At 44.2% G+C, this 16,915-nt stretch overlaps 1 protein-coding gene across 1 annotated transcript in view; it reads right to left on the bottom strand.

Moving 5' to 3' along the window:
• Positions 1-16,461, bottom strand: part of LOC138645608 (uncharacterized) — a 133,965-nt gene extending 117,504 nt beyond the window's left edge. The window contains exon 1 of the mRNA XM_069735038.1: positions 16,364-16,461. The gene's annotated coding sequence lies outside the window, so the exon portion shown is untranslated. The remainder of the gene's footprint in view (positions 1-16,363) is intronic.
• Between the last annotated feature and the right edge of the window lie 454 nt (positions 16,462-16,915).

Genomic DNA, 16,915 nt, shown 5'->3' with positions numbered 1-16,915 from the left:
GGGGCTCGACGTAGAGTTCCTCAAAGCACCTCCCATAGTCGTTGGAATGATAATTGCGGCGGTCGCCGAAGAGTAAGTTCCTTTTTGTTTTGGTTTTTAGTAAACTGTAAAATTCATGTGTTGTAATCTTTCCCTTTTTATTCTCATCTTTTTGTTAGGCTTCACAGCGTGCTCCCGAACAGGATGACGAAGAGGAGGGCATCGATGTGAACACCCTCATCCAAGCGGTACAAATTCGGGAGCCGCTGTGGAACATGTCGGACCGCCGCCATGCTGACCAGTTAATCACCCGACGGCTATGGGAGGGAGTGTGCAGTGCTGTTCTGGATAACTGGGAGGAACTCGATGCTGGGGCCCAGGATCTAGCGCGTAAGTATTCACACTTCATAACCTTATGTTAGGCATGATTTAATGTGGTGTATAGTAACCAATTTTTGCTTTCTCTTTCCAGGTAACAGGATTATCGTGCGGTGGCGGTCACTCAGGGATCGCTTCAAGAGGGAGTTTAATAAGGAGACGCGGGCCCCGAGTGGATCTAGAGCAGGGGTCCCCAACTCCAGTCCTCAAGGCCCACCAACAGGTCATGTTTTCAGGATTTCCTTTGCATTGCACAGGTGATGCAATTATTACCTGGGCAAGACTAAGGAAATCCTGAAAACATGACATGTTGGTGGGCCTTGAGGACTGGAGTTGGGGACCCCTGCTCTAGAGGACGCAGGAGCAGATACAAACATGCCAGAGCCCTGTCGTTCCTCCGGTCGACGCTGCTGAGCAGAAGGTAAATATTCAACACCACATATTATCAGTCAAACTGTAAAAATGTGTAACCTTCAATTTTTTTTGCAGCAAGGGCAATTGTAATATCCAGAAATTATTATTTTTCTTCTTTAACCCCTTCATGACCCAGCCTATTTTGACCTTAATGACCTGGCCGTTTTTTGCAATTCTGACCAGTGTCCCTTTATGAGGTAATAACTCAGGAACGCTTCAACGGATCCTAGCGGTTCTGAGATTGTTTTTTCGTGACATATTGGGCTTCAGGTTAGTGGTAAATTTAGGTCAATAAATTCTGCGTTTATTTGTGATAAAAACGGAAATTTGGCGAAAATTTTGAAAATTTTGCAATTTTCACATTTTGAATTTTTATTCTGTTAAACCAGAGACATATGTGACACAAAATAGTTAATAAATAACATTTCCCACATGTTTACTTTACATCAGCACAATTTTGGAAACAAAATTTTTTTTTGTTAGGAAGTTATAAGGGTTAAAATTTGACCAGCGATTTGTCATTTTTACAACGAAATTTACAAAACCATTTTTTTTAGGGACCACCTCACATTTGAAGTCAGTTTGAGGGGTCTATATGGCTGAAAATACCCAAAAGTGACACCATTCCAAAAACTGCACCCCTCAAGGTACTCAAAACCACATTCAAGAAGTTTATTAACCCTTCAGGTGCTTCACAGCAGCAGAAGCAACATGGAAGGAAAAAATGAACATTTAACTTTTTAGTCACAAAAATTATCTTTTAGCAACAATTTTTTTATTTTCCCAATGGTAAAAGGAGAAACTAAACCACGAAAGTTGTTGTGCAATTTGTCCTGAGTACGCTGATACCTCATATGTGGGGGTAAACCACTGTTTGGGCGCACGGCAGGGCTTGGAAGGGAAGGAGCGCCATTTGACTTTTTGAATCAAAAATTGGCTCCACTCTTTAGCGGACACCATGTCACGTTTGGAGAGCCCCCGTGTGCCTAAAAATTGGAGCTCCCCCACAAGTGACCCCATTTTGGAAACTAGACGCCCCAAGGAACTTATCTAGATGCATAGTGAGCACTTTGAACTCCCAGGTGCTTCACAAATTGATCCGTAAAAATGAAAAAGTACTTTTTTTTCACAAAAAAATTCTTTTAGCCTCAATTTTTTCATTTTCACATGGGCAACAGGATAAAATGGATCCTAAAATGTGTTGGGCAATTTCTCCTGAGTACGCCGATACCTCATATGTGGGGGTAAACCACTGTTTGGGCACATGGTAAGGCTCGGAAGGGAAGGAGCGCCATTTGACTTTTTGAATGAAAAATTATTTCCATCGTTAGCGGACACCATGTCGCGTTTGGAGAGCTCCTGTGTGCCTAAACATTGGCGCTCCCCCACAAGTGACCCCATTTTGGAAACTAGACCCCCCAAGGAACTTATTAAGATGCCTAGTGAGCACTTTAAACCCTCAGGTGCTTCACAAATTGATCTGTAAAAATGAAAAAGTACTTTTTTTTCACAAAAAAATTCTTTTCGCCTCAATTTTTTCATTTTCACATGGGCAGTAGGATAAAATGGATCATAAAATTTGTTGGGCAATTTCTCCCGAGTACGCCGATACCTCATATGTGGGGGTAAACCACTGTTTGGGCACACGGCAGGGCTCGGAAGGGAAGGCGCGCCATTTGACTTTTTGAATGGAAAATTAGCTCCAATTGTTAGCGGACACCATGTCGCGTTTGGAGAGCCCCTGTGTGCCTATGCATTGGAGCTCCCCCACAAGTGACCCCATTTTGGAAACTAGACCCCCCAAGAAACTTATCTAGATGCATATTGAGCACTTTAAACCCCCAGGTGCTTTACAGAAGTTTATAACGCAGAGCCATGAAAATAAAAAATAATTTTTCTTTCCTCAAAAATGATTTTTTAGCCTGGAATTTCCTATTTTGCCAAGGATAATAGGAGAAATTGGACCACAAATATTGTTGTCCAGTTTGTCCTGAGTACGCTGATACCCCATATGTGGGGGTAAACCACTGTTTGGGCGCACGGCAGGGCTCGGAAGGGATGGCACGCCATTTGGCTTTTTAAATGGAAAATTAGCTCCAATCATTAGCGGACACCATGTCACGTTTGGAGAGCCCCTGTGTGCCTAAACATTGGAGATACCCCAGAAATGACCCCATTTTGGAAACTAGACCCCCAAAGGAACTAATCTAGATGTGTGGTGAGGACTTTGAACCCCCAAGTGCTTCACAGAAGTTTATAACGCAGAGCCATGAAAATAAAAAAAAAAAATTATTTTCTCAAAAATGATCTTTTAGCCTGCAATTTTTTATTTTACAAAGGGTAACAGGAGAAATTTGACCCCAAAAGTTGTTGTCCAGTTTCTCCTGAGTACAATAATACCCCATATGTGGGGTTAAACCACTGTTTGGGCACATGCCGGGGCTCGGAAGTGAAGTAGTGACATTTTGAAATGCAGACTTTGATGGAATGCTCTGTGGGCGTCACGTTGCGTTTGCAGAGCCGCTGATGTGGCTTAACAGTAGAAACCCCCCACAAGTGACCCCATTTTGGAAACTAGACCCCGAAAGGAACTTATCTAGATGTGTGGTGAGCACTTTGAACCCCCAAGTGCTTCATAGAAGTTTATAATGCAGAGCCGTGAAAATAATAAATACGTTTTCTTTCCTCAAAAATAATTATTTAGCCCAGAATTTTTTATTTTCCCAAGGGTAACAGGAGAAATTGGATCCCAAAAGTTGTTGTCCAGTTTCTCCTGAGTATGCTGATACCCCATATGTGGGGGTAAACCACTGTTTGGGCACATGCCGAGGCTCGGAAGTGAAGTAGTGACGCTTTGAAATGCAGACTTTGATGGAATGCTCTGTGGGCGTCACGTTGCGTTTGCAGAGCCCCTGATGTGGCTTAACAGTAGAAACCCCCCACAAGTGACCCCATTTTGGAAACTAGACCCCGAAAGGAACTTATCTAGATGTGTGGTGAGCACTTTGAACCCCCATGTGCTTCATAGAAGTTTATAATGCAGAGCCGTGAAAATAATAAATACGTTTTCTTTCCTCAAAAATAATTATTTAGCCCAGAATTTTTTAATTTTCCCAAGGGTAACAGGAGAAATTTGACCCCAATATTTGTTGTCCAGTTTCTCCTGAGTACGGTGATACCCCATATGTGGGGGTAAACTACTGTTTGGGCACATGCCGGGGCTCGGAATTGAAGTAGTGACGTTTTGAAATGCAGACTTTGATGGAATGCTCTGCGGGCGTCACGTTGCGTTTGCAGAGCCCCTGATGTGCCTAAACAGTAGAAACCCCCCACAAGTGACCCCATTTTGGAAACTAGACCCCGAAAGGAACTTATCTAGATGTGTGGTGAGCACTTTGAACCCCCAAGTGCTTCATAGAAGTTTATAATGCAGAGCCGTGAAAATAATAAATACGTTTTCTTTCCTCAAAAATAATTATTTAGCCCAGAATTTTTTATTTTCCCAAGGGTTACAGGAGAAATTGGACCCTAAAAGATGTTGTCCAGTTTCTCCTGAGTACGCTGATACCCCATGTGTGGGGGTAAACCACTGTTTGGGCACACGTGGGGGCTCAGAAGGGAAGTAGTGACTTTTGAAATGCAGACTTTGATGGAATGGTCTGCGGGCGTCACATTGCGTTTGCAGAGCCCCTGGTGTGCCTAAACAGTAGAAACCCCCCACAAGTGACCCCATTTTAGAAACTAGACCCCCCAAGGAACTTATCTAGATATGTGGTGAGCACTTTGAACCCCCAAGTGCTTCACAGACGTTTACAACGCAGAGCCGTGAAAATAAAAAATCATTTTTCTTTCCTCAAAAATGATGTTTTAGCAAGCATTTTTTTAGATTCACAAGGGTAACAGGAGAAATTGGACCCCAGTAATTGTTGCGCAGTTTATCCTGAGTACACTGATACCCCATATGTGGGGGTAAACCACTGTTTGGGCACACTTCAGGGCTCGGAAGTGAGGGAGCACCATTTGACTTTTTGAATACGAGATAGGCTGGAATCAATGGTGGCGCCATGTTGCGTTTGGAGACCCCTGATGTGCCTAAACAGTGGTAACCCCTCAATTCTAACTCCAACACTAACCCCTCCACACCCCTAACCCTAATCCCAACTGTAGCCATAACCCTAATCACAACCCTAACCACAACCCTAATTCCAACCCTAACCCTAAGGCTATGTGCCCACGTTGCGGATTCGTGTGAGATATTTCCGCACCATTTTTGAAAAATCCGCGGGTAAAAGGCACTGCGTTTTACCTGCGGATTTTCCGCGGATTTCCAGTGTTTTTTGTGCGGATTTCACCTGCGGATTCCTATTGAGGAACAGGTGTAAAAAGCCGCGGAATCCGCACAAAGAATTGACATGCTGCGGAAAATACAACGCAGCGTTTCCGCGCGGTATTTTCTGCACCATGGGCACAGCGGATTTGGTTTTTCATATGTTTACATGGTACTGTAAACCTGATGGAATACTGCTGCGAATCCGCAGCGGCCAATCCGCAGCCAAATCCGCACCGTGTGAACATAGCCTAATTCTAAAGGTATGTGCACACGCTGCGGAAAACGCTGCAGATCCGCAGCAGTTTCCCATGAGTTTACAGTTCAATGTAAACCTACGGGAAACATGGTACTGTAAACCTGATGGAACACTGCTGCGAATCCGCAGCGGCCAATCCGCTGCGGATCCGCAGCCAAATCCGCACCGTGTGCACATAGTCTAATTCTAAAGGTATGTGCACACACTGCGGATCCGCAGCAGTTTCCCATGAGTTTACAGTTCAATGTAAACCTATGGGAAACAAAAATCGCTGTACACATGCTGCGGAAAAACTGCACGGAAACGCAGCGGTTTGCATTCCGCAGCATGTCGCTTCTTTGTGCGGATTCCGCAGCGGTTTTACAACTGCTCCAATAGAAAATCGCAGTTGTAAAACCGCAGTGAAATGCGCAGAAAAAACGCGGTAAATCCGCCATAAATCCGCAGCGGTTTAGCACTGCGGATTTATCAAATCCGCAGCGGAAAAATCCGCAGAGGACCAGAATACGTGTGCACATACCGAAACCCTAACCCTAGCCCTACCCCTAACCCTAGCCCTACCCCTAACCCTAGCCCTAACCCTAGCCCTAACCCTAGCCCTAACCCTAACCCTAGCCCTAACCCTAGCCCTACCCCTAACCCTACCCCTAACCCTACCCCTAGCCCTAACCCTAGCCCTAACCCTACCCCTAACCCTAACCCTAGCCCTAACCCTAACCCTAACCCTAACCCTATTCTAACATTAGTGGAAAAAAAAAATTTCTTTATTTTTTTATTGTCCCTACCTATGGGGGTGACAAAGGGGGGGGGGTCATGTATTATTTTTTTTATTTTGATCACTGAGATATAATCTATCTCAGTGATCAAAATGCACTTTGGAACGAATCTGCCGGCCGGCAGATTCGGCGGGCGCACTGCGCATGCGCCCGCCATTTTGGAAGATGGCGGCGCCCAGGGAGAAGACGGACGGGACCCCGGCTGGATCGGTAAGTATGATGGGGTGGGGGGGGACCACGGGGTGGGGGGGGACCACGGGGGGGGGATCGGAGCACGGGGGGGAATCGGAGCGCGGCAGGCGTGGAACGGAGCACGGGGGGGCTGGAACGGAGCATGGGGGGGGTGGAACGGAGCACGGGGGGGTGGATCTGAATGCAGGGGGGGGTGATTGGAGCACGGGGGGGTGATTGGAGCACGGGGGGAGCGGAAAAGAGCACGGGGGGGAGCGGAGCACTGGATGGAGGGGAGCCGGAGCAGTGTACCGGCCAGATCGGGGGGCTGGGGGGGCGATCGGTGGGGTGGGGTGGGGGCACACTAGTATTTCCAGCCATGGCCGATGATATTGCAGCATCGGGCATGGCTGGATTGTAATATTTCACCCGTTATAATGGGTGAAATATTACAAATCGCTCTGATTGGCAGTTTCACTTTCAACAGCCAATCAGAGCGATCGTAGCCACGAGGGGGTGAAGCCACCCCCCCTGGGCTAAACTACCACTCCCCCTGTCCCTGCAGATCGGGTGAAATGGGAGTTAACCCTTTCACCCGATCTGCAGGGACGCGATCTTTCTGTGACACAGCATATGCGTCACAGGTCGGATTGGCACCGACTTTCATGACGCATACGCTGTGTCACAGGTCGGGAAGGGGTTAACAGCACTTTCTGCAGCACTCGGGAGCCTGCATCAGAGTTGCACCCCTCTGGAGCGATCCCTCAAGAGTCCGCCACCGGGGACCACGTCGACCCCTCTGTTTCTGCACCTTCCCTTTCGTTTGATCCCTCAGCCTCATCCACCAGCGCTGGAGCAGCAGGGCGGACTTCGTCAGTTGAAGCTGCAGGTGATGAGTTAGAGATCCCTTTACCCCACCCCTCTGCCAGTGCCGCAACATCTAGACCACCTTTGTGGTCAGGACGGCAGCGCCAGAGAGGTCAGGAAAGGAGCTATGCGCCTGAGTTTTTGCAGCTGAATGCATCCTTTCACAGTGCCATCAAGCTTTTGAGTGAGCAAACGTCTGCTGGGTACAATATGCTTAACAAAAGCATACTTGAACTCAGCCGTCGTCTGGATAGGATGCAATCAGATGCAAACCAGTCACCAAGACACTGGATTTTTCAGTCGGTCCTCAGGCACATGGAAAATCTAACTCCTGACCTGCAGATGCATGTGATGCAAGGCTGCCACACTGCTCTAGCGCAGGCGATGTCCCATGCCCCTCCACCTACCCTTCATGTGTCAACACCTTTCCCCTCTCAATCCACCGTCTATCCTCCCGTCCGTCCTCCTCCTGTCCGTCCTCCTCCCGTCCATTCTACTCCTTCGTCATTCGTTCCTTCCCCCCTTAGTCTTTCCCAGTTTTTACCGTCCCCCTTCCATTCTTCCCCTTTAACTTCTCCGTTCCCAATCCCACCAACACCTTCATACCTCCCACACACCACATCAGCACCTCAACTCTCTACACAACCTCATGTTTTCACCACCCATTCTACTTCTGTTCCTCCCCGTGATGTCCTGTCCCCCACTCTCGACGTGGTCCAACCTGTCAGCCCCTCCGCTACTATCTCCACCCAAAATTATGAGAACCTGTAAAATTCAATAAATAAACTTTTTTTGGTTTAAAAACAATTTTATTGTGTTTCTCTTTTTTTTAAAAAAAAACAAACAAACCTGTTTTAAAGCCACCAAGGTTATGGTAATAGTAACAATAAACAGTGTTTAAAGGGTACCAGTTCAAAACATACGATGCTGCATTAAAGTACAAAGGTTTTGTAAGCAAACAAAAAATGGTATTTTTACAAGTGTAAAAAACAAAAATTTTTTACACCATTTCATACTGCCAGTCAACTGATCCTGCAGGAGACATGAAGTAGTCTGCAAAACTGTCCCGCATTCTGGAGACTGCTACTGGACTGCGAAAAGTTGTGTTGTGGTAATCCCGCAAGGTGCTTAGTGACACATTATCCTCCAGGGAAACTTGTGCAGGACCACGCATGCTTTCACCACATCATCGACAGTTTCAGTCTGCAGTTTAATTGCAGTTAGCAGGACTCTCCATTTGCCAGTTTTGCTCTTCGTGCTCTGGTTAAGCGGTAATTGTAAATTTTCTTCCTCTGGGTCAGTCCACTACTTCCAAAGGGTTTCAGCAAATGTGGGGAAAGCTGGAAGGCATCATCTCCAACACAAACAAATGGTAATGGTGGACCGGTGGTTCCAGGGAGAGGTCTAGGGGGCGGAAAGTCAAATGTCTCTCCATATAAACGACGCCCCATTGGTGAACTTTTAGGGTATGTGCACACGTCAGGTTTTTTTCCTGACAGAATCCTGACATTTCGCGTTTTTTTGCGCGGAATTTTTGCGGATTTTTTTTTTTTTTCAGGAATGTCCTTTCTGATAGGAAATCCGCAAAAAATCCGCAAAAAGAATGAGCATGTCCGGATTTTTTGTGGTATGCGTTTTTTTTTGCGGAAAAAAACGCTAACATCTGCACAAAAAATGCGGAATGCATTCTAAAAGATAGGATGCATAATGTTAGCATTTTTTTTACCGGATTTATAGTGTTTTTATGGCGAAATTCCGCAAAAAAAAACGCTAAAAATCCTGACGTGTGCACATACCCTTAAAGATCTGTGAGTCATTTGCGCGTCCATACGCACCGATATCCACAGCGATGAACTTGCATTGTGCGTCGGCTATGGCCATCAACACAATAGAGAAGTACTTCTTATAGTTATAAAACTGTGATCCAGAGCCGGAAGGTTTGACGATCCTGATGTGCTTCCCATCAACTGCTCCAACACAATTTGGGAACTGGCAAATTTGATGCGTTGTGCTGTGCTGTGATGGATCCACAGCCTTCTCTTCCGCCGCTGCCGTAGGATGCGCAGTCTTTGTTCCTCCCTCTCTCGAACGCTGACTGCCAAACGATTTGCCTCAAAAGTAAAATCCGCATAGATCTTTGCAATGTTCGCCAGGACTCCTTCCATCTCTGCCACTTTCTCTACAACCTTTCAAAGATGTGGTGTAAATACACGCTATATATAGTTTTCCAGTAGTTTCCAGTAGTCAATCACATAGAAATCCTCCCCTTTTAAAAAACGGATCCGTCAAAAAACGGTTACAACGGATGTGAAAACGGACGCAACGGTTCTAACGGATCCGTATTTTTAACAGATCAGGGCAGCTGATCCGTCAAAAAAACGGATCTGTTAGAACCGTTTTCTCAACAAATTTGACGGATCCATCGATCCGCCACGATGTCGGACCTAACTGACGCCACACAACTGAAGTGTGAAAGAAGCCTTAAACTCTGTAGCGCCACCTGTTGGAAGTAGCGATCCTACAAGTCACAATCAACCCTTTAACGAGTTGTGCAATATGACTTAGGATAAGAACCAAATCAGTATCTCAATTCGCAGACACGGTGTTTCGGGCTGTTGGCCCTCGTCAGTGCAAAGCATGAGAACTAATTTGGCTAGGTGAGAGGCTCTGGACTGGGGTCTAAGGGGTAAGGTTTCTGACACCAGTCAGGGTTGATTGTGACTTGTAGGATCGCTACTTCCAACAGGTGGCGCTACAGAGTTCAAGTCCTCTTTTTCTCTAAAGAGGCAATTTGCATACACGTCTGGTGGAAATTATTCACGTTCTAGAAGATATTTTAGAGTACAGATAATGTAGGAGATGTCACCTGCAGTCCTATGTAACACCACAGATAACACAGTGATAACTCTCTGAGTACAGATAATGTAGTAGATGTCACCTGCAGTCCTATGTAACACCACAGATAACACAGTGATCACTCTCTGAGTACAGATAATGTAGGAGATGTCACCTGCAGTCCTATGTAACACCACAGATAACACAGTGATAACTCTCTGAGTACAGATAATGTAGTAGATGTCACCTGCAGTCCTATGTAACACCACAGATAACACAGTGATAACTCTCCGAGTACAGATAATGTAGTAGATGTCACCTGCAGTCCTATGTAACACCACAGATATCGCAGTGATCACTCTTTGAGTACAGATAATGTAGTAGATGTCACCTGCAGTCCTATGTAACACCACAGATAACACAGTAATAACTCTCCGAGTACAGATAATGTAGTAGATGTCACCTGCAGTCCTATGTAACACCACAGATATCGCAGTGATCACTCTTTGAGTACAGATAATGTAGTAGATGTGACCTGCAGTCCTATGTAACACCACAGATAACACAGTGATAACTCTCTGAGTACAGATAATGTAGTAGATGTCACCTGCAGTCCTATGTAACACCACAGATAACACAGTGATAACTCTCTGAGTACAGATAATGTAGTAGATGTCACCTGCAGTCCTATGTAACACCACAGATAACACAGTGATAACTCTCTGAGTACAGATAATGTAGTAGATGTCACCTGCAGTCCTATGTAACACCACAGATAACACAGTGATAACTCTCTGAGTACAGATAATGTAGTAGATGTCACCTGCAGTCCTATGTAACACCACAGATAACACAGTGATAACTCTCTGAGTGCAGATAATGTAGTAGATGTCACCTGCAGTCCTATGTAACACCACAGATAACACAGTGATAACTCTCTGAGTACAGATAATGTAGTAGATGTCACCTGCAGTCCCATGTAACACCACAGATAACACAGTGATAACTCTCTGAGCACAGATAATGTAGGAGATGTCACCTGCAGTCCTATGTAACACCACAGATAACACAGTGATAACTCTCTGAGCACAGATAATGTAGGAGATGTCACCTGCAGTCCTATGTAACACCACAGATAACACAGTGATAATTTTCTGAGCACAGATAATGTAGTAGATGTCACCTGCAGTCCTATGTAACACCACAGATAACACAGTGATAACTCTCTGAGTGCAGATAATGTAGTAGATGTCACCTGCAGTCCTATGTAACACCACAGATAACACAGTGATAACTCTCTGAGTACAGATAATGTAGTAGATGTCACCTGCAGTCCTATGTAACACCACAGATAACACAGTGATAATTTTCTGAGTACAGATAATGTAGTAGATGTCACCTGCAGTCCTATGTAACACCACAGATAACAATGATAACTCTCTGAGTACAGATAATGTAGTAGATGTCACATGCAGTCCTATGCAACACCACAGATACCACAGTGATAACTCTCTGAGTGCAGATAATGTAGTAGATGTCACCTGCAGTCCTGTGTAACACCACAGATAACACAGTGATAACTCTCTGAGTACAGATAATGTAGTAGATGTCACCTGCAGTCCTATGTAACACCACAGATAACACAGTGATAACTCTCTGAGTACAGATAATGTAGTAGATGTCACCTGCAGTCCTGTGTAACACCACAGATAACACAGTGATAACTCTCTGAGTACAGATAATGTAGTAGATGTCACCTGCAGTCCTATGTAACACCACAGATAACACAGTGATAACTCTCTGAGTACAGATAATGTAGTAGATGTCACCTGCAGTCCTATGTAACACCACAGATAACACAGTGATAACTCTCTGAGTACAGATAATGTAGTAGATGTCACCTGCAGTCCTATGTAACACCACAGATAACACAGTGATAACTCTCTGAGTGCAGATAATGTAGTAGATGTCACCTGCAGTCCTATGTAACACCACAGATAACACAGTGATAACTCTCTGAGTACAGATAATGTAGTAGATGTCACCTGCAGTCCCATGTAACACCACAGATAACACAGTGATAACTCTCTGAGCACAGATAATGTAGGAGATGTCACCTGCAGTCCTATGTAACACCACAGATAACACAGTGATAACTCTCTGAGCACAGATAATGTAGGAGATGTCACCTGCAGTCCTATGTAACACCACAGATAACACAGTGATAATTTTCTGAGTACAGATAATGTAGTAGATGTCACCTGCAGTCCTATGTAACACCACAGATAACACAGTGATAATTTTCTGAGTACAGATAATGTAGTAGATGTCACCTGCAGTCCTATGTAACACCACAGATAACAATGATAACTCTCTGAGTACAGATAATGTAGTAGATGTCACATGCAGTCCTATGCAACACCACAGACAACACAGTGATAACTCTCTGAGTGCAGATAATGTAGTAGATGTCACCTGCAGTCCTATGTAACACCACAGATACCACAGTGATAACTCTCTGAGTGCAGATAATGTAGTAGATGTCACCTGCAGTCCTATGTAACACCACAGATAACACAGTGATAACTCTCTGAGTACAGATAATGTAGTAGATGTCACCTGCAGTCCTATGTAACACCACAGATAACACAGTGATAACTCTCTGAGTGCAGATAATGTAGTAGATGTCACCTGCAGTCCTATGTAACACCACAGATAACACAGTGATCACTCTCTGAGTACAGATAATGTAGTAGATGCCACCTGCAGTCCTATGTAACACCACATATAACACAGTGATAACTCTCTGAGTACAGATAATGTAGTAGATGTCACCTGCAGTCCTATGTAACACCACAGATAACACAGTGATAACTCTCTGAGTACAGATAATGTAGTAGATGTCACCTGCAGTCCTATGTAACACCACAGATAACACAGTGATAACTCTCTGAGTACAGATAATGTAGTAGATGTCACCTGCAGTCCTATGTAACACCACAGATAACACAGTGATAACTCTGAGTACAGATAATGTAGTAGATGTCACCTGCAGTCCTATGTAACACCACAGATAACACAGTGATCACTCTCTGAGTACAGATAATGTAGTAGATGTCACCTGCAGTCCTATGTAACACCACAGATAACACAGTGATAACTCTGAGTACAGATAATGTAGTAGATGTCACCTGCAGTCCTATGTAACACCACAGATAACACAGTGATCACTCTCTGAGTACAGATAATGTAGTAGATGTCACCTGCAGTCCTATGTAACACCACAGATAACACAGTGATAACTCTCTGAGTACAGATAATGTAGTAGATGTCACCTGCAGTCCTATGTAACACCACAGATAACACAGTGATAACTCTCTGAGTACAGATAATGTAGTAGATGTCACCTGCAGTCCTATGTAACACCACAGATAACACAGTGATAACTCTCTGAGTACAGATAATGTAGTAGATGTCACCTGCAGTCCTGTGTAACACCACAGATAACACAGTGATAACTCTCTGAGTACAGATAATGTAGTAGATGTCACCTGCAGTCCTATGTAACACCACAGATAACACAGTGATAACTCTCTGAGTACAGATAATGTAGTAGATGTCACCTGCAGTCCCATGTAACACCACAGATAACACAGTGATAACTCTCTGAGCACAGATAATGTAGGAGATGTCACCTGCAGTCCTATGTAACACCACAGATAACACAGTGATAACTCTCTGAGCACAGATAATGTAGGAGATGTCACCTGCAGTCCTATGTAACACCACAGATAACACAGTGATAATTTTCTGAGTACAGATAATGTAGTAGATGTCACCTGCAGTCCTATGTAACACCACAGATAACACAGTGATAATTTTCTGAGTACAGATAATGTAGTAGATGTCACCTGCAGTCCTATGTAACACCACAGATAACAATGATAACTCTCTGAGTACAGATAATGTAGTAGATGTCACATGCAGTCCTATGCAACACCACAGATACCACAGTGATAACTCTCTGAGTGCAGATAATGTAGTAGATGTCACCTGCAGTCCTATGTAACACCACAGATAACACAGTGATCACTCCCTGAGTACAGATAATGTAGTAGATGTCACCTGCAGTCCTGTGTAACACCACAGATAACACAGTGATAACTCTCTGAGTACAGATAATGTAGTAGATGTCACCTGCAGTCCTATGTAACACCACAGATAACACAGTGATAACTCTCTGAGTACAGATAATGTAGTAGATGTCACCTGCAGTCCTATGTAACACCACAGATAACACAGTGATAATTTTCTGAGTACAGATAATGTAGTAGATGTCACCTGCAGTCCTATGTAACACCACAGATAACACAGTGATAACTCTCTGAGTACAGATAATGTAGTAGATGTCACCTGCAGTCCTATGTAACACCACAGATAACACAGTGATCACTCTCTGAGTACAGATAATGTAGTAGATGTCACCTGCAGTCCTATGTAACACCACAGATAACACAGTGATAACTCTCTGAGTACAGATAATGTAGCAGATGTCACCTGCAGTCCTATGTAACACCACAAATAACACAATGATAACTCTCTGAGTACAGATAATGTAGCAGATGTCACCTGCAGTCCTATGTAACACCACAGATAACACAGTGATAACTCTCTGAGTACAGATAATGTAGCAGATGTCACCTGCAGTCCTATGTAACACCACAGATAACACAGTGATAACTCTCTGAGTACAGATAATGTAGCAGATGTCACCTGCAGTCCTATGTAACACCACAGATAACACAGTGATCTCTCTCTGAGTACAGATAATGTAGTAGATGTCACCTGCAGTCCTATGTAACACCACAGATAACACAGTGATCTCTCTCTGAGTACAGATAATGTAGTAGATGTCACCTGCAGTCCTATGTAACACCACAGATAACACAGTGATAACTCTCTGAGTGCAGATAATGGAGTAGATGTCACCTGCAGTCCTATGTAACACCACAGATAACACAGTGATAACTCCCTGAGTACAGATAATGTAGTAGATGTCACCTGCAGTCCTATGTAACACCACAGATAACACATTGATCACTCTCTGAGTACAGATAATGTAGTAGATGTCACCTGCAGTCCTATGTAACACCACAGATAACACATTGATAACTCTCTGAGTACAGATAATGTAGTAGATGTCACCTGCAGTCCTATGTAACACCACAGATAACACATTGATAACTCTCTGAGTACAGATAATGTAGTAGATGTCACCTGCAGTCCTATGTAACACCACAGATAACACAGTGATCTCTCTCTGAGTACAGATAATGTAGTAGATGTCACCTGCAGTCCTATGTAACACCACAGATAACACAGTGATCACTCCCTGAGTACAGATAATGTAGTAGATGTCACCTGCAGTCCTATGTAACACCACAGATAACACAGTGATCACTCCCTGAGTACAGATAATGTAGTAGATGTCACCTGCAGTCCTATGTAACACCACAGATAACACAGTGATAACTCTCTGAGTACAGATAATGGAGTAGATGTCACCTGCAGTCCTATGTAACACCACAGATAACACAGTGATAACTCTCTGAGTACAGATAATGTAGTAGATGTCACCTGCAGTCCTATGTAACACCACAGATAATACAGTGATCACTCTCTGAGTACAGATAATGGAGTAGATGTCACCTGCAGTCCTATGTAACACCACAGATAACACAGTGATAACTCTCTGAGTACAGATAATGTAGTATATGTCACCTGCAGTCCTATGTAACACCACAGATAACACAGTGATAACTCTCTGAGTACAGATAATGGAGTAGATGTCACCTGCAGTCCTATGTAACACCACAGATAACACAGTGATAACTCTCTGAGTACAGATAATGTAGTAGATGTCACCTGCAGTCCTATGTAACACCACAGATAACACAGTGATAACTCTCTGAGTACAGATAATGTAGTAGATGTCACCTGCAGTCCTATGTAACACCACAGATAATACAGTGATCACTCTCTGAGTACAGATAATGGAGTAGATGTCACCTGCAGTCCTATGTAACACCACAGATAACACAGTGATAACTCTCTGAGTACAGATAATGTAGTATATGTCACCTGCAGTCCTATGTAACACCACAGATAACACAGTGATAACTCTCTGAGTACAGATAATGGAGTAGATGTCACCTGCAGTCCTATGTAACACCACAGATAACACAGTGATAACTCTCTGAGTACAGATAATGTAGTAGATGTCACCTGCAGTCCTATGTAACACCACAGATAACACAGTGATCACTCCCTGAGTACAGATAATGTAGTAGATGTCACCTGCAGTCCTATGTAACAGCGCGGCTCGCTCTGGCCCCAGGTCCCGGTCTTCTCGCTCACTTTCCCGCGTCTCACACTTCCTCATTCTTTCTGAGGCTGCGCAGTTTCTACAACATGAAACATAAAAAGCGAGAAGTGTCTTGTCCCTGTATGAGCAGCAGCCGGTCGGACCCCCGCAGGCTGTGATCGGGGTCTTTACACTGCGGACACACAGAGGAGACATTCTGTACTGTGTAGATTGAAGAACATTAACCCCTTCACCCTCGAGCCTGTTTTTGCCAATTCCGACCACTGTCCCTTTATGAGGTTGCAGCTCTGGAGCTTCCATGGATCGCGCTGATTCTGACATTGTTTTTTTTTTCGTGACACTTTGTACTTTATGATAGCGGTAACATTTCTTCGATGTGACTTGTGTTTATTTGTCAAAAAAAAAACTGAAATTTGGCAAAAATGTTGAAAATGTAGCAATTTTCAAACTTTTAAATTTTTTGCCCCTAAATCACAGAGATCTGTCCCGCAGGATAAGTCACATTTCCCACATGTCTACGTTAC

Source organism: Ranitomeya imitator, chromosome 7 (genome assembly GCF_032444005.1).
Source record: "Ranitomeya imitator isolate aRanImi1 chromosome 7, aRanImi1.pri, whole genome shotgun sequence".
NCBI classification, from domain to species: domain Eukaryota; kingdom Metazoa; phylum Chordata; class Amphibia; order Anura; family Dendrobatidae; genus Ranitomeya; species Ranitomeya imitator.
Note: the sequence above shows the minus strand (reverse complement) of the source record. Positions and strands in the feature narration are given on the sequence as shown.